This window comes from Aquarana catesbeiana, linkage group LG04, assembly GCF_042186555.1.
Source record: "Aquarana catesbeiana isolate 2022-GZ linkage group LG04, ASM4218655v1, whole genome shotgun sequence".
Classification (NCBI taxonomy): domain Eukaryota; kingdom Metazoa; phylum Chordata; class Amphibia; order Anura; family Ranidae; genus Aquarana; species Aquarana catesbeiana.
In genome coordinates, this window is record NC_133327.1 from 117,800,823 (window position 1) to 117,826,902 (window position 26,080).

Here is a 26,080-nt window from a genome sequence, read left to right on the forward strand (position 1 = left end):
GTGTAGCATGACCGTGCAATCGTCATTCCAAGTGTGAGAGAGCGGATGCTGGGTTCTTATTGGTGCGATGCTGCCACCCTGTGAATCCCCCGCAGGTTCCCACATCACACCAGACTCGCAGGCAGTTCATACTGCCCTATGCGAACCGCTGGGAGTGTGAAAACAAAGTTAATTACACTCCCGGTTCGCATATCGCAGTGCTAACTGTCAATTTGGACAGGAATCGGATTGCATTGGGTGTGAACACCCGTGTGATCCAATTCTGGTGCGGACCAAAAAAAGGGTCCCGTGTGAGTTTGGTCCGAATGCGGATTTGGCCATACAATCTGTATGGCTGAAATGGCACCGCACAGACACGGCATGTGACTTGCACTGCAGCGTGAATCACATGCGATATCGCACCAGTGTGAACCAATCGTAACAGCTGAACATTGGCCTGGGCAGGAAGGAGGTGAAAGTGTCCAGTGAAGTGGTAAAAGTAAGCCCCTGCCTGGGAAATACTGAAGAGCAAGTAGAGTTCTGAGAATAAAACACACAGAATCCCACCAAAGCCTTCCATCTTTAGGGATACCACAAAGCCCAGCATGCCCTCCCCACAGCACACATGCAGCAAGTTCTGACATTCTACGCATGCGCACTGCGAGCGGTGACGTCGTCCCAGCATTCCTTCCTAAATGACCGCCTTCGGGGGGGGCGGTACAAGCCGTGCAACGTCATCACCAAGGCACGACTGACATTCCAGTGACTGTAGTGACAGACAGCACCCAGCGTAGCGGCCGTCATGTACCCAATCACTGGCCGCTCCTCAGAGCCGCACTTATCTAAGCAGAAGCGACGAGAGCGCCATCGCAGTCTTTGAAGAAGGAGCAGAGCGGGCGTGGCTATACCGAGAGGCGTGGCTGAATCTAAGGCGTGGTGATTGAATCGCTGGTTGGGCGTGTCCAGTGGCTGCGCTTGCCGGGGGTGGGCGGGGCGAGGCTGATCGGGCTGTCTGTGGTCAGTTGAGCTGGGCGCTCCGGGCGGTGTGTGGCTGAGGAGGGAGCGCTGGAGGCGGCGAGGACACACAGGACGGAGCCCGGGGGAGCCTGCAGGTGAGTGCTCCAACCTACCTATTCCATATAGAGCCTGGCACAGGAGGGGGGACTCTCCCACAATGCTGTGCGTGAGGCCTGCGGGGCTGACAGGGCAGGAGCCCCTCACTACAGGAGACACTGCCTACCAAGCACAGTCTATAGATCTGTCTGTGTGTGTGTGACATATACAGAGCCAGGGGAGAATGGGCATAGCAACCAATCAGATTCTATCTTCTGCTTCATCAGTTAGGTTTTGGGATTGAAAACTGGGAGCTGATTGGTTGGCATGTATAGCTGCTCCCAGATTGGACAGATTTCCCTTACTGTGTGTGTGTATGTACATAGTCTGTGCTTGTATTGTATGAACAATGGGGTGGTGGGTGGTATCAGAAGCAGAGCAGTTGTGCATAGCAACCAATCAGATTGTGTTATTAACTGAGCAAGCTCAAGCTAGAAGCTGATTGGTCTGTACTGTAGTCTGCATACAATTGAAAGCTGGGAGCTGATAGGTTGGCATTTACAGCTGCTCCCAGATAGGATAGATTTCCCTCACTGTGTGTGTACATAGTCTGTGCTTGTATGGTATAAATAATGGGAGGGGAGGTCTTATCAGAAGTGGAGAAGTTGTGCATAGCAACCAATCAGATTCTGTCATTCTTAACTGAACAAGCTCAAGCTAAAAACTGATTGGTCTGTATACAATACATGATTTGATTGGGTGACAGCTGTTCCTGGTGTACAGTAAGGCCCTGTTCACACCTTTGTGTTCCAGAAATGTACAGCTGGATTATTTCCTAATGATGGCCAGTATATAAAAGGTGCCAGGACTTCTTTGTTGCCGTAGTAGGACAGGCCTATTCAGGTGAAGTGGATGCCCCATGTTGTCACATGACAAAGGTGTGAATACAATGCGTCATGTTGTGTAGATGTGAATGAGACCCCAAGGCAGGCTGTGTCATAGGATCTCCCCTATCTGCCTCTTTACCCAGCTTACCTTTTAGACCCCTTTCACACTGAGGCAGTTTTCAGGCGTTTTAGCGCTAGAAATAGCGCCTGAAAGCTGCCTCCCATTCATTGCAATGGGTGCTTTCACACCCGGGCGGTGCGCTCCCGAAACGCCCCTACCCAGTGCAATGAATGGGCAGTGCTCCGGTAAGTGCCGCAACACTGGAGCTTTTTACCCCTTCTTTGGGGTTAAAAGCACCCCGCTAGCGGGTGGCGCTAAAGCACCGCTAAAACAAGTATGGAAGGGGCCTTATACAGGTACAATAACTTGATTTTTACTGATAAAATAATATCGTTTTCTTCTCAAGTGGTAGGTTATAATTGGCCACATACAGCCTTGGAGGGCAAGATGGAGTGATGTAACCAGTTGGGGGTTTAATTGCCACTGCTATGTTTTTAGTAAACCGAAGTGTCTGTGTAGTAAATAATAATAATAACACACATACAGCTTTATGACCATCCATCTAAAATTGAGTAGGTTCCACTTTTGCCACCAAAACAGCCCTGACCCGTGTCCAGACATGGACTCCACTAGACCTCTGAAGGTATGCTGTGGTATCTGACACCAAGCTGTCATTAGCAGATCCTTTAGGTCCTGTAAGCTGCGAGGTAAAAACGTCTCCGTAGATCGGACTTGTTGGTTCCGCACGACCAATAGTTGCTTGATGGATTGAGATCTGGAGAATTTGGAGGCCAAGTCAACACCTCAAACTTGTTGTGTTCCTCGAATCATTCTTGGAACCATCTTTGCAGTATGGCAGACCACGTTATCCTGCTGAAAGAGGTCACTGCCATCAGGGAATATCATTTCAATGTGCTTGCTCAGTCATGTTTAGGCAGGTGGTACGTGTCAAAGTAACATTCACATTCATGGAAGAACATTGCTTAAAGCATTACACGGCCTCTGCTGGCTTGCCTTCTTCCCATAGTACTTCCTGGTGCCATTTCTTTCCCAGGTAAGTGGTGCACACACACACACACCTGGCCATGCACATGATGTAAAAGAAAATGTGTTTTATCAGACCAAGCCACCGTCTTCCATTGCTCTGTGGTCCAGTTCTGATGCTCACGTGCCCATTGTATGCGCTTTTGGCTGTGGACACGGGTCTGCATGGGCACCCTGACCAGTCTCTGGCTGCATAGCCCCATACACAATAAAACAACAATGGCAATTTTTTCTTCTTTCAACCTTTGAACTTCAGGGACAACATGTTTACTTGCTACCTAATATACCCCACCAACTTTCAGATGCCATTACAACAAGATAATCAGTGTTATTCACTTTACCTGTCAGTGGTCATAAAATTATGGCTGATCAGTCTATCTATCTCTCTATCTATCTATCTATCGTGTGTGTTGTGGTTGTTCCTCTACTTTGCTCTTCACTCTTCCTCAATGAATAATCCTAGGGCTGGAATCACACCGTTGTGGTTTTGTCCGGTGCTTGTTCCTTGGAGATCAGTGGAAATGCATGAAAACACACATCAATGTGCATTGTATGCCACTTGATGCTCTTCCAATGATTTTATTGGAAATTGTATCCAGCAAATAAAAAGCACCAAACACAAAATATGAATGGGCCTCGCCACTTTCACTGCTTTATGCCTAAAATCACTTCAGCAGCATGATATCCCTGGAAAGGATTTGAGAATGTTGGCACTTGTATGTAGGCAGGGATATTGGCAAAGTGTGTATAGGGTTTGTGTGTGCGTTTGGCCTCATTCCCCTTTCGCAGTAAAAAGTAGATTGTATTTAGGTGGAATTAAAAACTTTAGACTAACTATGCTTAAAAATGTTTCTACCCCTTTCCTGCTACATATCCTGCCTAACCTGTTTAAAAAAAAAATGTGTATACATACCTTTTCCAGTCCGCTCTGTTCCGGTCATGTGATCTTGCAGCTCCAGCTTTCCTTAGTGTTGGGCTGGAATTACACTTTGAAGCAGAGCTCCATCCATAAGGGCAAGTGCCGCTTGTTTGCACCCACCCACCCTCCACTGCCGCACTTTTTTTGGGGGAAGTGGGTACCTGGTTTTTACAGGTACCCGCTCCCACTTCCGGCTCAGATGGCCGCGGCGATCTATGAGCATATTTGCCCCCCCCCCCCACAGCCTTCTGGGACACTTGCAGGTCCCAGAAGACTGCGGGACTATTCACAAAATGCAGAGTAACTCACGCATGTGCAGTAGGCAACCGGCTAGTTTCCCCTACTTACAATACAGGCACCTGCACCCAAAGTCGATTGAAGAATTGGCTCGTGTGCTGCCATCGCTGGATCACTGGACAGGTAAGTGTCCTAATAAAAGTCAGCAGCTACAGTATTTTGTAGCTGCTGACTTTTAATGGTTTGGTGGGGGGGGCTGGAGCTTTGCTCTAAAGAGGAGCTCAAGTCTCCCCCAAAAAATTGAAAGTTAGCAGCTACAAGTACTGTAGCTGCTGACTTTTAATATTAGGACACTTACCTGTCCAGTGGTCCTGCAATGTTGGCACCCCAGGCTTTTTTTTTTTTTTCAACTGGCTCTCGGGTGCTGCCGCCACCATTCTTTGTAAGATGAACCGGCAGTGAAGCGCTGCACTTTGTGAATGGCCCGGAGGAGGGAGGCCAAACTTCTGTGGGACCTCGCAGTGGGGACGGGTACTTGTCAAAAACAGGTACCCACTCCCCCTCGCCCTGAAAGGTGCCAAATGTGGCAGTGGAGGGGGGGACAGCAAACAAGCGAAGTGTCCGCTTTTGGGTGGAGCTCTGCTTTAATGTCCCTAATGAAGAAATATTGAAGTGTTAAGAAAATCTCTTTATTCTTTTATTTCCAGCTTCTCTGCCCATCCTTTTGATAGAAACCCAATTTGGGGGCATTATTAACCTTAAACTCAGATGCCATCGCCCTCTGTATAGTGAGCACGTCTTGGCTAGAGGGCTCCCACCCAGTTCCCCCTGCACTGCTCCCTTTTGTCTTTTCATGTGTTGCTAGGAATTTGGTGGCTGGGAATCACATAATCATTGGTCACTATGGTGCTGCCAGCTTCCTGTCTCCTAGCAACCAATAAAAAGAGGGGGTGGAACAAGGGATCTGACGCACCCTCCCACTGCATACCTAGTGCTGGTACTTGCTTCAGGGAAGCGCCTGATTCTTGAGGCAAGCATTGTCAGTCCTAGTTCTTATTCTTCTCATTGATAGATGCATGGTCAGAAGTAGTGTGGAGGACAAATTAGAAACCTGGTACAATGGACTACATGCACTTTGTTCCTTTGGGGACAGGAGAAAAAAAAAGTGGGGAGATACAAGGTTAACCACACTGGTGATTTTCTGTTGCCTGAACTTGCCATTGAAGAAGCTGAAGCCTCTGTTGCTGTTTGTTGTGATTAATGACATCCATTTATGTTACTAACTTCTACAATTGACATGCTCTTAGCGGCTGATCAGGACTACAAGCTGTGTCATTAAAAATGATAGACGGTAGCTAATTGCTACAGAGTTGTGGTTCTTGTCAACAGTTACCTGTGTAGTGCCGTGCTGAGTACCGGTTTGTATGAATGTTGTGTTCATATCGACAATTGAGGCAGCATTGCAGGTCGATCTTGTTCTTGTGCATGGTTTAAACTACATAACACACACATCAGTCACGTAGCCTACATACCAGACTTGTAATGTTGTCTGTAAGTGTTTCCATTTGTTGACAAAGATTCTAAATTGTGATTTTTGTGCCCTGTGAGAGTAGTAATGTTCCTCTCCCTAATTCCTGCATAATTTCACAAGAGTTGACTGCCCTTACTATACTCAGAAGAGGAAGAGTATAGCATTGTTTCCCCTAGAGGCAGGAAACCGCTCGAGACATGAAATAACTTACATTTTTTTTTTACTCTGGTTGTTGTCTAAAGTTTTATAGTTTATAGAAAATAACATTTTCCTTTTTAGGTTCTAATACCCTTTAGGCTTGGGTCACACATATGCGAGAACCTGCGCGATTCTAGTACGGGTTCTCGCATCGCATGTCACCCGCCGTTGATTCATGCTGCCCTATGCGATGACTGGGAACAGTAGATCTGTCATGTCATCTGTCAGAATGGGGGTCCACCTTGTTTACAAAGGCAGATCCTCATCCTTCCTCTGTACTAGGCGATCACAGGTCGCCGGTGGGCATAGAGTCCGCCCAACCCACGGGCACGCTCCCGCAAGTGTGCAACGGGCACAAGAGCGCACCTGCACAAGCCGCCGTGCATGCAATTCGCACAGGAGTGCCACAACCTGCGGCAGTACAACTGCCGTGGCTTGTCCTTAAGTGGTTAAAGAGCAACTGTCATATGTCCCACAGCGGCTCCTCCTCTGATCCGCTGTTGACTCACTAATAGTCCCATTCACTTTAATTGGACGGCTGGTGATGTGGCAGTGACACAACAAGGTGAGGCATGTGGCGGCAGCCTTTAACAGGCACTGCCATGATGGATCTGAAATGACAGGTGCTCTTTTTAAATGTAAGGACTCATTCTTGCTGGTAGTTCAAATCTTTAATATTTGCAAACAAAATGAAGGTTTCCTACTTAGAATAATAAGCTGTCAGGTTAGTAATATCGGAACCGATTCAATCATACGGTTTGTAGTGTACATAGATTTGCAAAACAATGGGAAAAAGTAATATTCCTGAACTTTGTTTTATCTCATGGTTACTGTGACATTGTGTGAATGGATCAATGCAGTGCATGTTATCTCAGCTTGCAGAACTTGGATTCATTGAATGAGTTTACTAAAAATGTAAATATTGCAGAATATACAGCCTCATGCTACATAACTAAGCTCCATTTCATGCTGTTCATTTCAACTAAATTATTAATGTATCTTAAATAGTGAACTTTCGTTTGATAGATTTTTACTCTAAAAGCACTTATTAAAATAAATTTGATAAAAAAAAAAAAAAAAAATCATTTTTTTTTTTTTTTTATCCATGGTGTCCCACCTTTTAATTTACCTGAGCCGAATCTCAATCCAGCGCTGTGCCAACAGCAGCAGCTCTCTCCGCACTTATTCCTCACTGGACAGAGCCGTTGACTCCTGCTGCTGTCAATCCCAGCCTGTAAGGTGAGAGGTGGGGGCGGGGTTAAGCCGCACTGTGTCTGTTGATGGACATACAGAGCCCAGCTCAGGAGGTAGCTGGAGCGCCAGCAAGGGACCCCAGAAAAGAAAGATTTGGGTCGCTCTGCGCAATACCATTGCACGGAGCAGGTAAGTATGAAATGTTTATCATTTTAAGACTGAGTAGAGAGGCTCGCTGATGCAGCTTGTTAACGTGTGCGGCTCAGCCGCAGTGCGATTTCAAAAAGTCCTGTGCGATTTCAGTACAATTCAGGTGCGATTTCTAATTTTATATGCTACAATGCGCATTGGAATTCCCTTAACCACTGAAAGAAATCGCACCGGACCGGGCTTTGAAATCGCAGTGCAAATCGGCCCACGCATATGTGAATCGAAAGTATCGGTTTTAGTACTCGTGTAAATGCTAGTACATTTAGCACCACCTTAAAGTACAACTATAGGCACATTTGTTTTTCATTTTGGATGGGGGGGGGTTATAACCTCGGTCAGATTTTATTTTTTTCCACCATTTGTGTCCCATTGCCAAACAGGAAGTGAGAGGAAATCCCTGCAAATTAAGGGAATATCTTAGGGACCCCCAGGTCATCAGAACTAGTGTCCCCATTGGAAGATTTCCCCTCTATTACCTTTTGAGGGGACAACCCAAAATTTGGGATTTTTTTTTTTTTGTAAATGAAACTAGGTACAAAAACACCAGGGGAGTTTACGTCCTCTTTACAGCACACTTGTCGGTTCCTTGAAAGTCTTTTTTGGGCACTTTTGGAGTTTCAAATCTTGGCGCAAAAATTGTAAAACCTACCGTCCTAGACTAGGGCTGGTTTGTTTCCTTCTGCATCTTCTCATTGGTCAGTAAGGCTTCATGTACACTTAAACTACTCTGACGCCCGGCCATGGAAAAACGCAAAACATGGCAAAATTGCACTGCATTTTTATGGCAATTTGCTGTGTTTTGCAGCCGGCGGTCAAAACGGTCCTATCCTGAACGCGATTCTTCCACTTTCAGGAGGGGAAGGTTGAACCTACCCTACTGCAGCAGCTCCTAAATGATACATTATTATTATTATTATTATTATTATTATTATTATTATTATTATTATTATTACTATTATTATTATTATTACTATTATTAATAATATTATTATTATTATTGTTCAGGATTTATATAGCGCCGACAGTTTACGCAGTGCTTTACAACATTAGGGAGGACAGCACAAGTACAATACAATTCAATAAAGGAGGAATCAGAGGGCCCTGCTTGTTAGAGCTTACAATCTAGGAGAGAGGGTCAAGTTATACAAAAGGGTAATAGCTGTGGGGGATGAGCTAATGGAGAACATAGTGCAGTTGTTAGATGGAGGCAGGATAGGCTTCTCTGAAGAGGAAAGTTGTCAGGGATTGCCTAAAAGTGAATAAATTTGGAGACAGTCTGACAGATTGGGGTAGGGAATTCCAGAGGATGGGCGAGGCTCGGGAGAAGTCCTGGAGGCAGATATGGGAGGAGGTGATGAGGGAGCTAAAGAGCAGGAGGTCCTGGGAGGAATGGAGATGGCGATTAGGTTGGTATTTTGAGACTAGGTTAGTGATGTAGCTGGGGCAGAGTTGTGGATGGCTTTGTAACTTATTGTTAGTATTTTGAATTTAATTCGTTAGGCGAGTGGCAGCCAGTGGAGGGATTGGCAGAGAGGGGTAGCAGACACTGAGCGGTCTATAAGGTAAATGAGTCTGGCAGCAGCCAAAAAACGCCAAAAACTCCTAAACTCAATTTAGGAGCTGCCAGTGTACAGATTGTCTTTCATATTGATGACCAATCCTAAATTTTACTGCGAAAGTCAAGATTCGCCTGTAAAATTAGCTACCTGTGTTTTTGGATGTGATTGTATTGATTTGCAGTTTTCACTGAAGATAAAATTCACAACTTTTTTTTTTTTTTTATCATATGCATGGTTTTAATTGTTTAATGTGTACTCTTATATGTGGCAGTTTGTGTGGTAGCATATGGAAAATCTGCAAAACCATTGCAATTTTTTTGAAATTTCACCTTAACTACTTTGAACTTTTGACCTGAGGTAACCTTAGAAACAACAAAATGTGACACAGCATATTGCGCCATAGTGTATCTAAACTCGTAAAAAAATAGACAGGCATATGGCCATCTAGGAAGTCCCCTGTTGAGTTCCAAGCTGCTAAGCCTTGGGTTGCTTGTGACAGTTGTCATGTTCCAGGGATAGATTTCCCCGGTTCTTTTTCTGCTAAGTACATCAACAGTATCTTCTAAGATGTGTGTATGTGTTTGATATATATATATATATATATATATATATATATATATATATATATATATATATATATAATTTTTTTTTTTTAATATGAGAGAGAGAATATTTTTAACTATGACAGTAAATAGTTTAAAAAACAAACAAAAAAAACCCCTAAAAAATCCTTGCCTTCTTTCTGTGCATGTACCCCTGCAGACTCTCTACTCTGTGGCCCAGCACCATTTTTCTTCCTGTGTGAATGACCCCCAGCATCATTTTACCCACTCTCTTGAGCCCAGGTCACCATGGTCATCCTTTGTGGGAAAGTGTCATTACAGTGGTCTGGGCTCACAGGAGAATGCTGCAGAATGACACTCATATCAGTACGTGAGTACTGGGACATGAGGGAGGAATCTATGGGAAGTCACGTCTACAGCCAGAAGACTTTTAGTGAGTCTGTCCTTTGTATGTTCCATCAACCTTCCTGAGTGGTAACCAAATACCTACCTTTTGTAGAAAGATGGCCCAGTCCTCCTCTTACTGCTCGTGCATGTCACCTACCCAGTTCGTTCCTGTGGTTGGAGCCCTACTCCTTTGGTTGGCTATGGGCTGTACTCCCAATTGATGGCTATTGGCAGCCATAGGAATGAATGGGTGTGCTTGAACAGTAGGTGGATATAGCTGGAACTTCTTTTGCCTAGGTTGTGTTGGGTCAGGCAGGGCCACACAGTAAAGAACTTAGGAATAAGGTAAAAGCAAGTGTTTTGGTGGGTGTCTGAATTCAGTCTTCCCTTTTAAGATTTATATGTTTTTAGGTTTCATGTACAGGAGCTCATGGTGGTTTGTTTTTTTGCCAAAGATCCTTAACTCAACTCCATGAAAGCCTATATGTCCATGTACACACAGGCTTTCAGCAGAAGAATCTCGTTCAGGATAGAAATCCGCTGGCCGCAGGAAAACCCGGAACGCAGCAAAAACAGGATTTTGCTGCATTTTTTCACGGCTGTAAATGTAGGCTAGTGTATATGAAGCCTTAAAGTATTTTTTCCTGTTTTTTGCCTGAAAAGGCCTCTCATGTGTGGTCCTCAGACTGCTGCTGGTCGCTTTTATCTTGGCTGTGATGTCAGCGGCCTCGGCAGACCCAAAGCTGTCACACAATCTGCACTAAGTATTTCCCTTCCTTCCTTCCTCAACAGTTACATGTGAGGTGGTGGGTGAGCTGCGCCAGTAATTGGACACTCCCAGAAGAGGATGGAGGTTTATGACATAGTAAGGGGGAGGGGGAACTGTGGCTGTGCTAGTCAACTGATCTTCCTGGTTAAATTCCCTAGCAAGGTCAAAGGAATATTGCTAATGGGGGAAAAAAAAAAAGATTATGCAATGCAAATGCTTTAAGTAGGCATTAAAGTGGTTGTAAACCCTTACACACCACTTTTCCCTACAGGTAAGTCTATAATAAGGCTTGCCTTGTTAGGTACTGGAAATATCTCCTAAACCTGCGCGGTTTAGGAGATATTTACCATACACGCTTGCGCCATCGGCTCATGCGCACTGAAGAAAGGGCACGATCGTGCCGTTTCTAAAGGGCCCATGCCATGACAGTCTGCCCCCGCCACTCTGACCAGTCACAGAGCCGGAGTCCACGGCCCCGGAAGGAAGAGGGGTGAAGATGGACGCGGCCACCAGCGGGGACATCGCAGGTTTCATTTGCAAGTAAGTGTACCATAATGGACTGGTTGCGATGCATACTAGCCCATTATGCTTATACTTTGCAGGGGAAAAAAGAGGAACTAAAACCCGTCGGGGTTTACTTCCTCTTTAAATCTACATGATTTATCAGTGATCTTTAACCACTTCAGCCCCAGAAGGATTTACCCCCTTCCTGACCAGAGCCCTTTTTGCGGTTCAGCACTGCGTCGCTTTAACTGACAATTGCGCGGTCGTGCGACGTGGCTCCGAAACAAAATTGACGTCCTTTTTTCCCCACAATTAGAGCTTTCTTTTGGTGGTATTTGATCACCTCTGCGATTTTTTTTTTGTGTGCTATAAACAAAATAAGAGCGACAATTTTGAAAAAAACGCATTATTTTTTACTTTTTGCTATAATAAATATCCCCAAAAAATATATTAAAAAACATTTTTTTCCTCAGTTTAGGCTGATACGTATTCTTCTACATATTTTTGGTAAAAAAAATCGCAATAAGCATTTATTGATTGGTTTGCGCAAAAGTTATAGCGTTTACAAAATGGGGGATAGTTTTATGGCATTTTTATTAATAATTTTTTTTTTTTACTAGTTTTGGCGGCGATCAGTGATTTTTATGTAAAGGACACTGGCAGTGAAGGGGTTAACCACTAGGGGGCGGGGAGGGGTTAAGTATGTCCTAGGGAGTGATTACTAACTGTAGGGGATGGGCTGTATGTGTGACGTCACTGATCTCTGCTCCGATGACAGGGAGCAGAGATCGAGTGACACTTGTCACTAGGCAGACCTGGGAGATGCTGTTTACAACGGAGATCGCGGCAGGCGCACACGGCGGCAAATTCAAAGGAAATGACCGCGTACGTTACTTTGCGCAGCCGTGCCATTCTGCTGACGTATATCTACAGGAGCCGGTCGGGAACCGGTTAAAGTGAACATTTCAGTAACTTTACTTGGCATGTCAGGGATCTAAAAAGTCTACATACCCCTGGTAAAATGTCGGGTTTCTGTGATGTAAAAAAATGAGACAAAGATAAATAAAATAGAACTTTTTCCACCTTTTAATGTGACCAATTTAAGTGGTTGTAAACCCTAGGACGAAAAAAAACCGTCACTCCTGTGCATGTGTGCGGGAGCCGCTCGTAATGGCACACTCACTGAAGCATCGGCACGCATGTGCCTTTGCTTCAGTGCGCATGTGCCAATGACGCCGGCACATGCAAATGTAGGGGATATCTAAACCATTCAGGTTTAGGAGATATCCAGGGTAGCTACAGGTAAGCCTTATTATAGGCTTACCTGTAGCAAAAAGTGTGTTGTAAGGGTTTACAACCACTTTAACTGTACAACTAAATTGAACAATAAACAGAAATCTTTTAGATGAAGGGAAGTAAAAATAAAAAAAATAAAATAATATTAAAATAATATGGTTGCATGAGTGTGCACACCCTTAAAGTAATACTTTGTTGAAGCACCTTTTGATTTTATTACAGTACTCTTTTTGTGTACGAGTCTATCAGCATGGCACATCTTGCCCACTCTTCTTTACAAAAACGCTCCAAATCTGTCAGATTGTGAGGGCCTCTCCTGTGCACAGCCCTCTTCAGCTCACCCCACAGATTTTCAATGGGATTCAGGTCTGGGCTCTGGCTGGGCCATTCCAAAACTTTAATCTTCTTCCGGTGAATCCATTCCTCTGTTGATTTGGATGTATGCTTTGGGTTGTTGTCATGCTGAACGATGCAGCTCCTCTTCATGTTCAGCTTTCTAGCAGAAGCCTGAAAGGTTTTGTGCCATTGATTAGTATTTAGAACTGTACATAATTCCCTCTACCTTGACTAAGGCCCCTGTTCCAGCTGAAGAAAAACAGACCCAAAGCATGATGCTACCACCACCATGCTTCACTGTGGGTATGGTGTTCTTTTGGTGATGTGCAGTGTTGTTTTTGCGCCAAACATATCTTTTGGAATTATGGCCAAAAAGTTCAACTTTGGTTTCATCAAACCATAACACCTTTTCCCGGGTGCTTCTGGGAGACTTTAGATGTGTTTTTGCAAAATTTAGCTGGGCTTGGATGTTTTTATTCATAAGAAAGGGCTTCCGTCTTGCCACTCTACCCCATAGTCCAGACATATGAAGAATATGGGAGATTGTTGTCACATGTACCACACAGCCAGTACTTGCCAGATATTCCTGCAAACTCCTTTAACCAATTCAGCCCCGGGAGATTTGGCTTGCTTAATGACAGGCCATTTTTTTTTTTGCGATACGGCACTGCATCGCTTTAACTGACAATTGCGCAGTCGCGCGACAATGTACTTTAAACAAAATTAACGTCTTTTTGTTCCCCACAAATAGAGCTTTCTTTTGGTGGCATTTGATCATCTCTGCGGTTTTTATTTTTTGCGCTATAATAAAAAAAAAAGTGACAATTTTGAGAAAAACACAATATTTTGTACTTTTTGCTATAATAAATATCCCCAATTCTTTTTTAAAAAGATATTTTTTTTTCCTCAGTTTAGACCAAAATGTATTCTTCTACATATTTTTGGTAATAATCGCAATAAGCGTATATTGATTGCTTTGCGCAAAAGCTATAGCATCTACAAAATAGGGGAAAGATTTATGGCATTTTTAAATTATTTTTTTTTTACTAGTAATGGCGGTGATCAGCGATTTTTTTTTTTTTTTTTTTTTTTTTTTTTAACGGGATTGCGACATTATGGTGGACAGATTGGACACTTGACACATATTTGGGACCATTGGCATTTATACAGCTATCAGTGCATTTTTATAGCACTGGATTGCTGTGTAAATGTCACTGGCAGGGACGGGGTTAACACTAGGGGGTGATCAAGGGGTTAACTGTGTTCCCTAGGGAGTGATTCTAACTGTGGGGGAAGGGGACTGATTGGGTGAGGAGACTGATGGTTGTTCATACTTGGCATGAACAACAGATCGCTCTCCTCACTCTTGAGAGCACGGAGATCTGTCTGTTTACATGGACAGATCTCTGTTCTGTCTCTGTGTGGAGTGATTGCGGGTGCCCGGCAGTCATTCCCCCCCCCCCCCCCAGTGGTCAAAAGGCGAACCGACGTACAGCTACATCAGTTTGCCCAGGGGAGCCAACCTGATGCAGTACAACTGCAGCGGCTGGTCGGGAAGGGGTTAATGTTGCTGTAGGCCTCTTGGCAGCCTCCCTGACCATTTTTCTTCTTGCCTTTTCATCAATTTTGGAAGGATGTCCAGTTCTTGGTAATGTCACTGTTGTGCCATATTTTTTCCACTTGATGATGACTGTCTTCACTGTGTTCCATGGTATATCTAAATGCCTTGGAAATTCTTTTGTACTCTTCTCCTGATTGATATCTTTTAATAATGAGATCCCTCTGATGCTTGGGAAGCTCTCTGCGGACCATGGCTTTTGCTGTAGGATGTGACTAAGAAAAGGTCAGGAAAGACCTACTAGAACAGCTGACTTTATTTGGGATTAATCAGAGGCACTTTAAATGATGGCAGTTGTGTACTGACTTCTATTTGCTATTGTTTGAATGTGATTTCTTTATTCTGAACTCAGCTACATCCCTAGTTATAAGAGGGTGTGCTCACTTAACCTGACATTTTAACAAGAGTGTGTAGACTTTTTATATCCACTGTATGTACACAGGCAACACTACAGATAAAAAACAAAAAGCTCTGCCATTTATCTTTTAACCTCTTATCACCCACACAATGCATATCTGTTGTGGCAAAGGGGGTGGGATTTAAAGTGGAATTCTGTCCTTGTACCTAACTTGCCTTAAACCAGTCCCCTCCCCCTCCTAACACCAATGCCAACTAACCTATGTAAAAAAAGATGAGTGTATATACTCATTGATACAATACAATAATTCCAATTTACCTGTCCGTCTTCTGATACTTCTAGATGTGCTCTACTTTTGTTTTTTGCTTTTAAAAATGGACATGGCCATAAAATGGCAAGAAACTGGAGTACCCAAAATTGTTCATAGACGACACTTTAAGGCTGCATTCACACCTGAGTGTTTTGTTATGCCTGATACGCCCAACAAGCAAAATCCCATTCAATTAAATAACCGCTGTTCACATCTGAGCGTTTTGTAGCCTGAAGCTCAAACAAGTACATAAGCTTCATTTTGGGCAGATTACAGGTGTTTTGCCCCTTTTTACATTGGTGACCGTTTGACCTGTGCAAAAACGCGTGACTTTCTGCCTGAAAAGGAAACGCTCAGGTGTGAATGCAGCCTAAAGGTCTTTACAGGTTGGCGGTTAATATTTAATATTAGCTCTGCACCTGAATTGACTATTTGTTACGGCTGGGTTTTTTTTGTTTGTTTTTATTCACAAAGGAGATTGGGAAAGGATATTCTTCAATCTCCTCCAGCTTGGCATCCTGATGTAGTTTAGAGCCTGGGAACCACGGAGAGTGGCACCAGCAGGGAGCATCACCTTCTTGGCACTGTAAAGCTTCCTGGATCCTATTTACATGAACGCCAATTGGCAGATAAAAATATAGAGTACTGCAAAGTGTTGTTTTCAGGTGAAGGTCTGTTTTAATGCAGTGTTGTAATAGCACTGTCTTTTTATTTCTGTTGCCTTGGAACACAGCATGATCCATGTAGAGCTGGACTATAGCTGACTGCTAGGCAGATAAAAAAAAGGACACAAATGATTTGATGCCAGTTGTTGGCACGTACACAGCCTCTTCTTCCAATTTGACATCCCTGCAGGTGTGGGTCCCCGAATTCTCAGTGTGTGTTCATTGACATCAATGGGACTCCCTGCATGGGGATAAATGGAACACCTGTGCATACCCATGTGTGGAAACCGGGTCCTCTATGGACGTACAGTGCCTTGAAAAAGTATTCATACCCACTGAAATTTTCCACCAAAAACATAAATGGATCTTATGTGATAGACCAACGCGAAGTGGAAGGACAATGAATTAATGGTTTTAAATTTTTTTTTTACAAATAAATATCTGAAAAGTGTGGTGTGCATTTTGTATTCAGCCCCCTTTACTCTGATACCCCTAACTAAAATTTAGTTTAACCAATTGTCTTCAGAAGTCACATAAATAGCAAAGAGTCCACCAGTGTGTAATTTCATCTCAGTATAAATACAGCTGTTCTGTGAAGCCAAGAGGTTTGTTATACTTCCTCCTCATTGGATTACCTTTACATAGACTATCCCCCCTTCAGTCCATAATGAATGCCGCTGCAAGACTCATCCACCTTACCAACCATTCAGTGTCCTCCACCCTTCTCTGCCAATCCCTCCACTGGCTTCCACTCACCCAACGAATAAAATTCAAAGTACTAACAATAATTTACAAAGTCATCCATAACTCTGCCCCCAACTACATCACTAATCTAGTCCCAAAATACCAACCAAGCCGCTCTCTTCGGTCATCCCAAGACCTCCTGCTCTCTAGCTTCCTTGTCACCTCCTCCCATGCTCACCTCCAGGATTTCTCCAGAGCTTCTCCCATCCTTTGGAACTCCCTACCCCAATCTGTCCGACTGTCCCCTAATCTATCCATCTTTAGGCGATCCCTGAAAACCCTTCTTTTTAAAGAAGCCTAGCCTGCTTCTAACTAATACTGTTTTTTACTTCCTCCATCAGCTCATCCCCCACAGCCATTACCTTTTGTATCAATTAACCTTTTTTAGATTGTAAGCTCTGAGCAGGGCCCTCTGATTCCTCTTGTACCAAATTGTACTGTAAGAGTCCTTTCACACTGGCGGTTTGCAGGCGTTATCGCGCTAAAAATAGCGCCTGCAAACCGACCCAAAACAGCCTCTACAGTTTGTTCAGTGTGAAAGCCCTAGGGCTTTCACACTGAAGCGGTGCGCTGGCAGGAGAAGAAAAAATCTCCTGCAAGCCGCATCTTTGGAGCGGTGTATTCACCGCTCCAAACCGCTCCTGCCCATTGAAATCAATGGGGCAGCGCGGCTATAGCCGCGATATGCGAGCGGTTTTAACCCTTTTTCGGCCGCCAGTGGGGGTTAAAACTGCACCACTAGCGGCCGAATACCGCAGCAAAAACGACGGTAAAACAGCGCTAAAGATAGCGCTGTTTTACCGCCGACGCCCCCACCGCCCCAGTGTGAAAGGGGCCTTACTGTAATGTCTGCCTCTATTTTATTAAGCGCTGCACAAACTGTTGGCGCTATATAAAACCTGTATAATAATAATAATAGAGAACCAGGCCAAGGAACACACCAGACAGGTCAGGGATAATTTTGTGGAGAAGTATAAAGCAGGGTTAGGTTATAAAAAAAAAAAAAAAAAAAAAAAATCCCAAGCTTTGAACATCTCACAGAGCACTGTTCAATCCATCATCTGAAAATGGAAAGAGTATGGCACAACTGCAAACCTACCAAGACATGGCCATCCACCTAGACTGATAGGGCAGGCAAGGAAAGCTTTATTTAGAGAAGCAGCCAAGAGGCTCATGGTAACTGGCGGCACTTCAGAGATCCACAACTCAGGTGGGAGAATCTGTCTTCAGGACAACTTTTATTCATGCACTCCACAAATCTGCCCTTTTATAGAAGAGTGGCAAGAAGAAATCCATTGTTGAAAGAAGGCAATAAGAAGTCCCTTTTGCAGTTTGCGAGAAGCCATGTGAGGGACACAGCAAACATGTGGAAGAAGGTGCTCTGATCAGATGAGAACAAAAGTGAACTTTTTGGCCTAAAAGCAAAACACTGTGTGTGGCGGAAAACTAACACTGCACATCACCCTGAACACACCATCCCCACCGTGAAACATGGTGGCGACAGCATCATGTTGTGGGGATGCTTTTCTTCAGCAGGGACAGGGAAGTTGGTCAGAGTTGATGGGAAGATGGATGGAGCCAAATACAGGGCAATTTTAGAAACCTGTTGGAGTCTGCAAAAGACTTGAGACTGGGGCGGAGGTTCACCTTCCAGCAGGACAACGACCCTAACCATACAGCCAGAGCTACAATGGAATGGTTTAGGTCAAAGCATATTCATGTGTTTAGAATAGCCCAGTCAAAGTCCAGACCTAAATCCAATTGAGAATCTGTGGCAAGGCTTGAAAATTGCTGTTCAGATGCTCTCCATCCAATCTGACAGAGTTTAAAGCGGAACTTCAGTCATTTTTTCATCTTTCCATCTATTAAATCTTCTGCCCATGTTGTTTTAACTTTGTATAGTAAAACATTTTTTTTCTGCCAGTAATAACCTTCTACAGCCCACTTCCTGTTTCTTGTCTGGTAAAAAGCCTAGGCTTATGACACCATTCCCTCTCCCTCTCTCCTCTCTCCTCTCTCCTCTCTCCTCATGAGTCATAAGAGGGCCAATGAGAGCTGCAGAGCTGGTAGTGTACCTCCTGTGTGTCTGTGTAAATCCAGGAAGTGAACAGGCAGTGGCTTCAGCTGTCCACAGTTAATATGATTACAGCCAGACTTGGTGAAGGGAGATTTCTGCAGCATATTTGGCAAGTACAGAATCATCACATATATTAAATTATGCAAAGATGTTTTTATTACAAATCAGGTGAGCAGACTGCAGTTCCCCTTTAAACTATTTTTCAAAGAAGAATGGCCAAAAACGTCATTCTCTAGATGTGCAAAGCTGGTAGAGACATCCCCAAAAAGACTTGCAGGTGTAATTGCAGTGAAAGGTGGTTCTACAAAGTATTGACTCGGGGGGCTGAATACAAATGCATTCAGATATTTATTTGTAAAAAATGTTGAAAATCATTTATCATTTTCCTTCCACTTCACAATTATGTGCCACTTTGTGTTGGTCTATTACATAAGATCCCAATAAAATAAATTTACATTTTGGTTGTAACATGACAAAATGTAGAAGTGTTCAGGGGGTATGAATACTTTTTCAAGGCACTGTGTTCTTTAGTGCGCCCCGAGTGAATGAGGCCTAACACAGAGAGATGCTGCTGTTTGCTACTGTGAGTGATGCCTTAAAAAGAGTAAGGCTCCATTCACACTAGCGCGTTTTTTGATGCATTTTGCATTTTGCAGAAATGCATGGGAATTTTTTAACATGGGTTCCTATGGAACATGTTCACATCAATGCTTTTTTGTATCTCTGCGTTTTTGGAAAGGGTCGGGGACTTTTTTTCATGCAAAAAGCAGCGTTTTGCATGTAATGGATTTCAATGGACAAGCATCAAAAACGCAAGTGCACCGTTTTTGGTGCGTTTTTGGTGCGTTTTTGCCGTTTTTTTTTTTTTGTTTTTTTTTGTAATTTTTTTGTAATTTTTTTTTAAGACTGTAAAAAAAAATGGAAAAAAAACAAAAAAAACGCAAATCGCGGCAAAAACGCGGCAAAAACGCGGCTCAAAAACGTGCCAAGCATGAAAAAAAAACCTCCAAAAACGCTCAAAAGCAACATGCATAGGTGTGAATCGAGCCTAACTCCACTTTTGTTGAGAAAAGACACTCCCCTTTGGGTGATCTGTGTATATTGCAAGGATTTTAACAAACTTTGTTGCAGATTTCTACCTTTGAAGAAATCGCTGTGTATTTCTGTCCATGAGTCTAATGGAGTGGTTTCATAATTGAGGAAAGCTGCTGGGCCTGCATCCCTTTTAGAGGTGATTTTCCTATTGGAGATATCTCACCAAAAATTATATTTTTGTTGCAGGGGATGCCTGAAATCTGATTTGTATCTTAAGCTGGATACACACTATACAATTTTTTTTTTTCTTTTAGCTTTACCAAAACCATATACAGTAATACCTCGGATTGCGAGTAACGTGGTTAAGGAGCGTTGCACAATACGAGCTATTATGTGTTTTTAAATACTGACTCTGTTTTGAGCGTTGTCTCGCAAAACGAGCAGGATTCAAGTAGGCCTGCAACTAACGATTATTTTCATAATCGATTAGTTGGCCGATTCATTATTTTGATTAATCAGATAGTAACCTTAAAAAAAAAAGTGTGGTGTACAATTTAGTTAGTATGTAAAGTTAAAAAAAAAAGGCAATTTGTTCTATCCTATCTATCTATCCTATCTATCTATCCTATCTATCTATCCTATCTATCCTATCTATCTATCCTATCTATCTATCCTATCTATCTATCCTATCTATCTATCCTATCTATCTATCTATCTATCTATCTATCTATCTATCTATCTATCTATCTATCTATCTATCTATCTATCTATCTATCTATCTATCTATCTATCTTATCTTATCATTCTATCTATCTTATCTATCTATCTATCTTATCTTATCTTATCTATCTTATCTATCTATCTTATCTATCTTACCTATCTATCTTACCTATCTATCTTACCTATCTATCTTACCTATCTATCTATCACACCCAGAAGTAGGATGTTTGGGCATTATAACTCTGAGTCAGATATGAAGGGTGATATAAATCTTTTATATTAAAGTGGTACTAAAAGCTGAGACTTTTTTTATTTAATTTTTTCATATAGTGATTGCATTTTGGAACAGATGTTTATACGCTGTCAAACAGCTGCAAATGTACCCATTCATAGCCATTTGCTGTTGGGCAGTGGGATGTGGGCTGCAGTCCAAGTAATTGCCCAGTAGGACCCCATTAAAACATGATTATTTACGTGGACATGTAAAAAAAAAAAACTTGTACTCAAAAGCTTGCATACCCCGGCAGAGATCCTGAAATTTTGGCATTAACATTGAAAATATGACTGATCATGCCAAAAAAAAAAATTGTCTTTTAATTAGGGATAGTGATCATATGAAGCCATTTATTATCACATAGTTGTTATGCTCCTTTTTTAAAATCATAATGATAACTGAAATCGCCCAAATGTGGCCCTGATCAAAAGTTTACATACCCTGGAATGTTTGGCCTTGGTACAGACACACAAGGTGACACACACAGGTTAAAATGGCAATTAAATGTTAATTTCACAGATGTGGCTTTTTAAATTGCAATCAGTGTCTGTGTATAAAATAGTCAATGAGTTTGTTAGCTTTCACGTGGATGCACTGAGCAGGGTGTGTGAGCTCTAAAGTCACAGGGAATCTTGTTAAAATTGATGGCAAGATGACTGCAGCATGTTATCAGAAATTGTCAGACAATTTGCATTCTTCTGCATGAAAGTTGCACATGAGATGCTCTTGGACTTTCCAGCACGACAATGACTCTAAGCACAGGGCAGAGTTGACCCTCCAGTGGTTCTGGAGTGGCCATCAGTCTCCTGACCTTGAGGGCCAATTCACACCTTAAAAACGCAGTCCGGATATGTTCCAAAAGTTTTTTTCTGCAAACGCATTTTTGATCCTTTTTTTTGGTGCGTTCCAGTGTTTTTTTTTTTTTTCCCCCTCCCTTTTTTCGTTATCTTAAATAAGGACATGTGTGTTCCAGTGCATTTTTAGTGTGTTTAGGTGCGTTTCAGTGCAGAAAAAATACAGCATGTTCTACTTTTTTTCTGAAACTTACTGCACTGGTGTGAACTATGCCATTGAAAACCATATAACCTACTATCCATGCATTTTTTTATACAGAAAAAAAAACGCACTGGACTGCATGTGGTGTGAACCGGCCCTAAAATCATCGAGCCACTCTGGGGAGATCTCAAATGTGCGATTTATTCAAGACAATCAATGACTTTGCATGAACAAAAAAACGTGTAGTGGCGCTGCTAAATAGTATGAGATTTAATACATTAGTCCATCAATAAGTCCTTGAAGTGGATACTTGGTATATGTGGAGGGGGAGAGATGAAGAGAGGAGACCTGTATAGATTACTTTAGCATTCCAAAACAACCTTGGCAGCCCTTGAGGGGGGAGTAGAAAGCAGACTCCAGATATGCAAATGAGAAGAGAAACACAGAAGCCTCTAGGTTAGGACTATGAACATTTTAATGATACAGGTGCATTATCCACTTACATGGAGGTTAAGGAAGTAAGGCACGAGTCCATCCACACTGACATGGCGTTCACTGCAGAGAGTGGTTCCGAACAGCTGATATTTCTGCTTGTGGGGGAGAAATCCTAGCCAGTAGAACCACAGCGATGAAACCGAGGCTTGGATCAGTCCGATGGTGAGGGCAGGAACGTGGTGCCGGGCGTGATGACATCACTGGTGGGTTGCATTGCCGTCGCTAGAAAATGCATCCTGGGCTTTTGGCAGCTCATTCCCAGACATGAGCAATTCCTATTCCACGATGCCCTGGACATGCAGTTCCGGGCTCCTGGCAGCTGGTTGCTGACTGTGCGCTCAGCTAGCTCGGAACACCAATCCCCCCCCCCCAGCAATTCTGACAGGCACATTTACACTGATAATCAGTGTCCATCAGTGCAGTCTCATCAGTGAAGAAGAAAAATTACTTAGAATGCTCTGTCTCATAAAAAATGTTAAAAATCTTGATTTGGGTACAGTGTTGCATGACCGTGCAATTGTCATTTAAAATGTGACAGCGCTGAAAGCTGAAAATTGTACAGAAGGGGGTGAAAGTGCCTGGTAGACAAGTGGTTAATATCTTAGAGCCCTTGCACACTGGGGCGGTTTGCAGGCGCTATTGCGCTAATAATAGCGCCTGCAAACCGCCCCGAAAGTGCCGCTGCTTTCATTCCAGTGTGCAAGCCCCGAAGGCTTGCACACTGGAGCGATGCGCTGGCAGGACGGTAAAAAAAGTCCTGCTAGCAGCATCTTCGGAGCGGTGTGTATACCGCTCCTTTACCGCTCCTGCCCATTGAAATCAATGGGACGGCGCGGCTATACCGCCGGCAAAGCGCCTCTGCAGAGGCGCTTTGCGGTGGTATTTAACCCTTTCTCGGCCGCTAGCGGGGTTTTACCGCCGACGCCGCCCCCCGCCCCAGTGTGCAAGGGCCCTTAAATTAAAAAAAAAAGTTTTTTTGTTTTTCACATACAGGTACCTCTGTGTATTCATGTGTAAACCTGTGTCATGCATCTGTAAAGATACACATAAGGGCTACATAAGGAGTTTTGTCATTTTAAAATAAAGCTTTGTTAGTTAAAAAAAAAAAAACCCAAAAACTGGCTCCTAACTTTTTTTTAGCTGGCTCTAAGGCCCCATTCATACCTGAGCTTGGTATTTTCAGGCAGAAAATCACGCAATTTTACCGCGATTTTGCTGTGGTTTTTGCAGCGTTTTTTACCGCGATTTGGGGCGGTTTTTTACCGTGATTTGCCGCGATTTTGTGCAGGGCAAAAGGTCACCAATGTAAACAGCAGAAAAACACCCCAATCTGCCCGGTTTGCGCGACAAAAAAGGGTCCAGAACTTGTTTGAGCTTCAGGCGTAGGGCTTCAGGCGTTTTGGAGTGGAGATGTGAACCATCACCATAGAGAATAATTGATTTTTTTCCCCTCCAGCGTTTTGTACCTTCAGGCTTCAAAGATACAAAACGCTCAGGTGTGAATGGAGCCTTAGATTTAAATCAAATTTGTCAAGCCCTGCTTTACAATCACTGTAATGTTATTAAATAAAATTTCAAATCCGCAGCTGCTGTACATTTTTTAAATTGGCAAAAAAACATAAATGCATTATGGCAACCTGTAGGAGTCATGTGCACTGCTGGTGGTGTACGGAATGCCCCAGAAATGTTATTTCCAGCACTAAAATACAAGTTGAAACTTAGGCATCCCATGAAAATGCTGAATTTCATTTTTGGTGAGGAAAGGAATATGTGAAACAAGCAGAAGTTGTTTCAGGACAGAAAAAGGGGAGGAATCTGGTACAAAGTTTGTTAAAATCGCTGATTAGCCAAAAGTTTTTTTTTTTGTAAAATGTCAAGCCTTATTTTACATGCCTGTTTTTGTCACTTTTATACTTTTTTACATAAGCTATATGTAGAGAATGCTGTAGCAGCCCAAGAAATCACTTTTGGCATAACTCATTCTATTTGGTTAGCGTTTTCTAGCGTTTTCTGCACTAGGTTTGTCTTTTTGTATGGTAGAAAGTTTTTAGGGAGGAATAGTGTTAAGTGTCCACTGCTAAACCAATTCTTTCTAATGAAATCTGAGATTACAGCCAGATTACAGGATCCCAGTAGGGATTCAGTTTAATGCCTCGTACACACGTTCCGATTATCCTACGAGGTATCATTCTCGTTCACATGTTGTTGCATAAAACTTAATATCGAATACAACAGTGCAAAATGTGCTCTACGAAAATTAAGATTTTTGTCGTACGATTCTGGAAAAACCTTCCGCTGTGCGTAGCTACGTATTTGAAATGATGTCAAATACGTCTGACCCCTGTGTCCTTCTGGTTTATTTTCGTGTTTCCGATCATACGCGGTGTTCGTCTATCGATTCTTTTTCTTTTTTTTTTTTTTTTTTTTTGCGGACGCATACTGTACTGGATAAACGATTGTCATACGATGGGCTGTCGTCCGAGCAAAGTTTTTGTGTTTTGTCCCTTTGGATTTTGTTGGACGGACTGCCGTGATCGGCTGTCGAAAGCTGTGTACTAACAATCAGATTATTGAGCGATCGATCGTCGAAAGTGATTTTTATCATCGTATCGTGTGTACGAGGCGTAAGGCTCAGTTCATATTGGTGCTATGCAGGGAAACCCTGCGGATTCCCGCATCGCACCTGACTCGCAGGCAGTTCACACTGCCTTATGCAAACCGCTGGGAGTGTCAGTAGAAAGTTAATGACACCCCCAGATCGGTTCGCGTATCGAAGTGCGAATTGTCAATTCGGGCAGTAATCAGAACACAGTTCGGAACACCCATGCGATCCAATTCTGTTGTCGACCAAAAAAAGGGTCCTGCACAACTTTGGTCCGAATGCGATGCAAATTCAGCCATACAATCTTCTTAATCTTTTTTTTATTTCTTATTTATTTATATTTTTTTTACATAGTGGCCTAAACTGATGAAGAAATTTTTATTTTTTGGGGGGGATATTTATTATAGTAAAAAATATATATATATTTTTTTTGTTTATAGTGCAAAAAATAAAAACTGCTGAGGTGATAAAATACCACCAAAAGAAAGCTCTATTTGTGGGGGAAAAAAGGACGCCAATTTTGTTTGGGTACAGTGTCGCACGACCGCACAATTGTCAGTTAAGGTGACGCAGTGCTGTATCGCAAAAAAGAAAAGGTCTGGTCAGGAAGGGGGCAAAACTTCCGGTCCTTAAGTCATTAAATTTATTTATTTTTATAAAACAACATCTTAGGCCTCTTGCTTGAAAAAGCTCAGTATAGGTTTATTTTTGTTTTTTTAATGAGCTAAAATACAGCCCATTAATTGTAATGTGCCTGTGCACACAAGTGCACAAACAAGCGTCGAGCATTGTTTAGAAAAAAAATAGAAGAATCTGCATTTTTGGTCAGTAATTTATGTCTCGTGCACGCAAATATGCGCAAGTGTGCCCAAATGCACACAAATGCCCATTAGCTTATTGTACAGAGCAAGAACAAATTTGCGCAAGTGCGTGACAACGTGCAAACGCATATTCATGAAAATGCACAAAATTATGTGCAAATACTTCCAAATAAAAGCCTTAATTTATGTCTGAAAAAGTAGACGCTCAAACAGGAGTATCATGTGCAAAAGGCCTTAAACCTATCTGCTCTATGCAGTGGTTGTGCACAGAGCAGCCCCTATCCTCCTCTTCTCAGGCCCCCTGCTGCCACTCCTGGCTCTTCCTCTTCTCCGAGTGCCCCAATAAGCAAGTTGCTTGCTATGGGGGCACTTGTGAGTGTTCACTCCCGATCCCCACTCTGTCGATAAGCAACACAGAATGGGGCTCGGCCCCGCCACCTGCTTTCCTCATTATCTCACTGGCTGTAACGATATATTGGCCACTGAAAATTATCACCCAAAAATAGGGTTAGTGGCATTTTTCCAATGGGGAAAAAAGGTACTGATAATGGCCACCGAAAAACGAACACAATTTTATTGAGATTTTTACAGGTCATGTGACTCAAATGCAACACGGGTACGTTTTTGATGCATTTGTC

At 42.9% G+C, this 26,080-nt stretch overlaps 1 protein-coding gene across 5 annotated transcripts in view; it reads left to right on the forward strand.

Moving 5' to 3' along the window:
* Positions 1–712: 712 nt before the first annotated feature.
* The window catches only part of NCK1 (NCK adaptor protein 1), a 165,408-nt gene continuing 140,040 nt past the window's right edge, over positions 713–26,080 (forward strand). For 3 of the 5 annotated variants that reach the window (XM_073625494.1, XM_073625493.1, XM_073625490.1), the window contains exon 1: positions 713–1,091. The gene's annotated coding sequence lies outside the window, so the exon portion shown is untranslated. The remainder of the gene's footprint in view (positions 1,092–26,080) is intronic. The other 2 variants (XM_073625489.1, XM_073625492.1) reach the window with 1 other exon arrangement.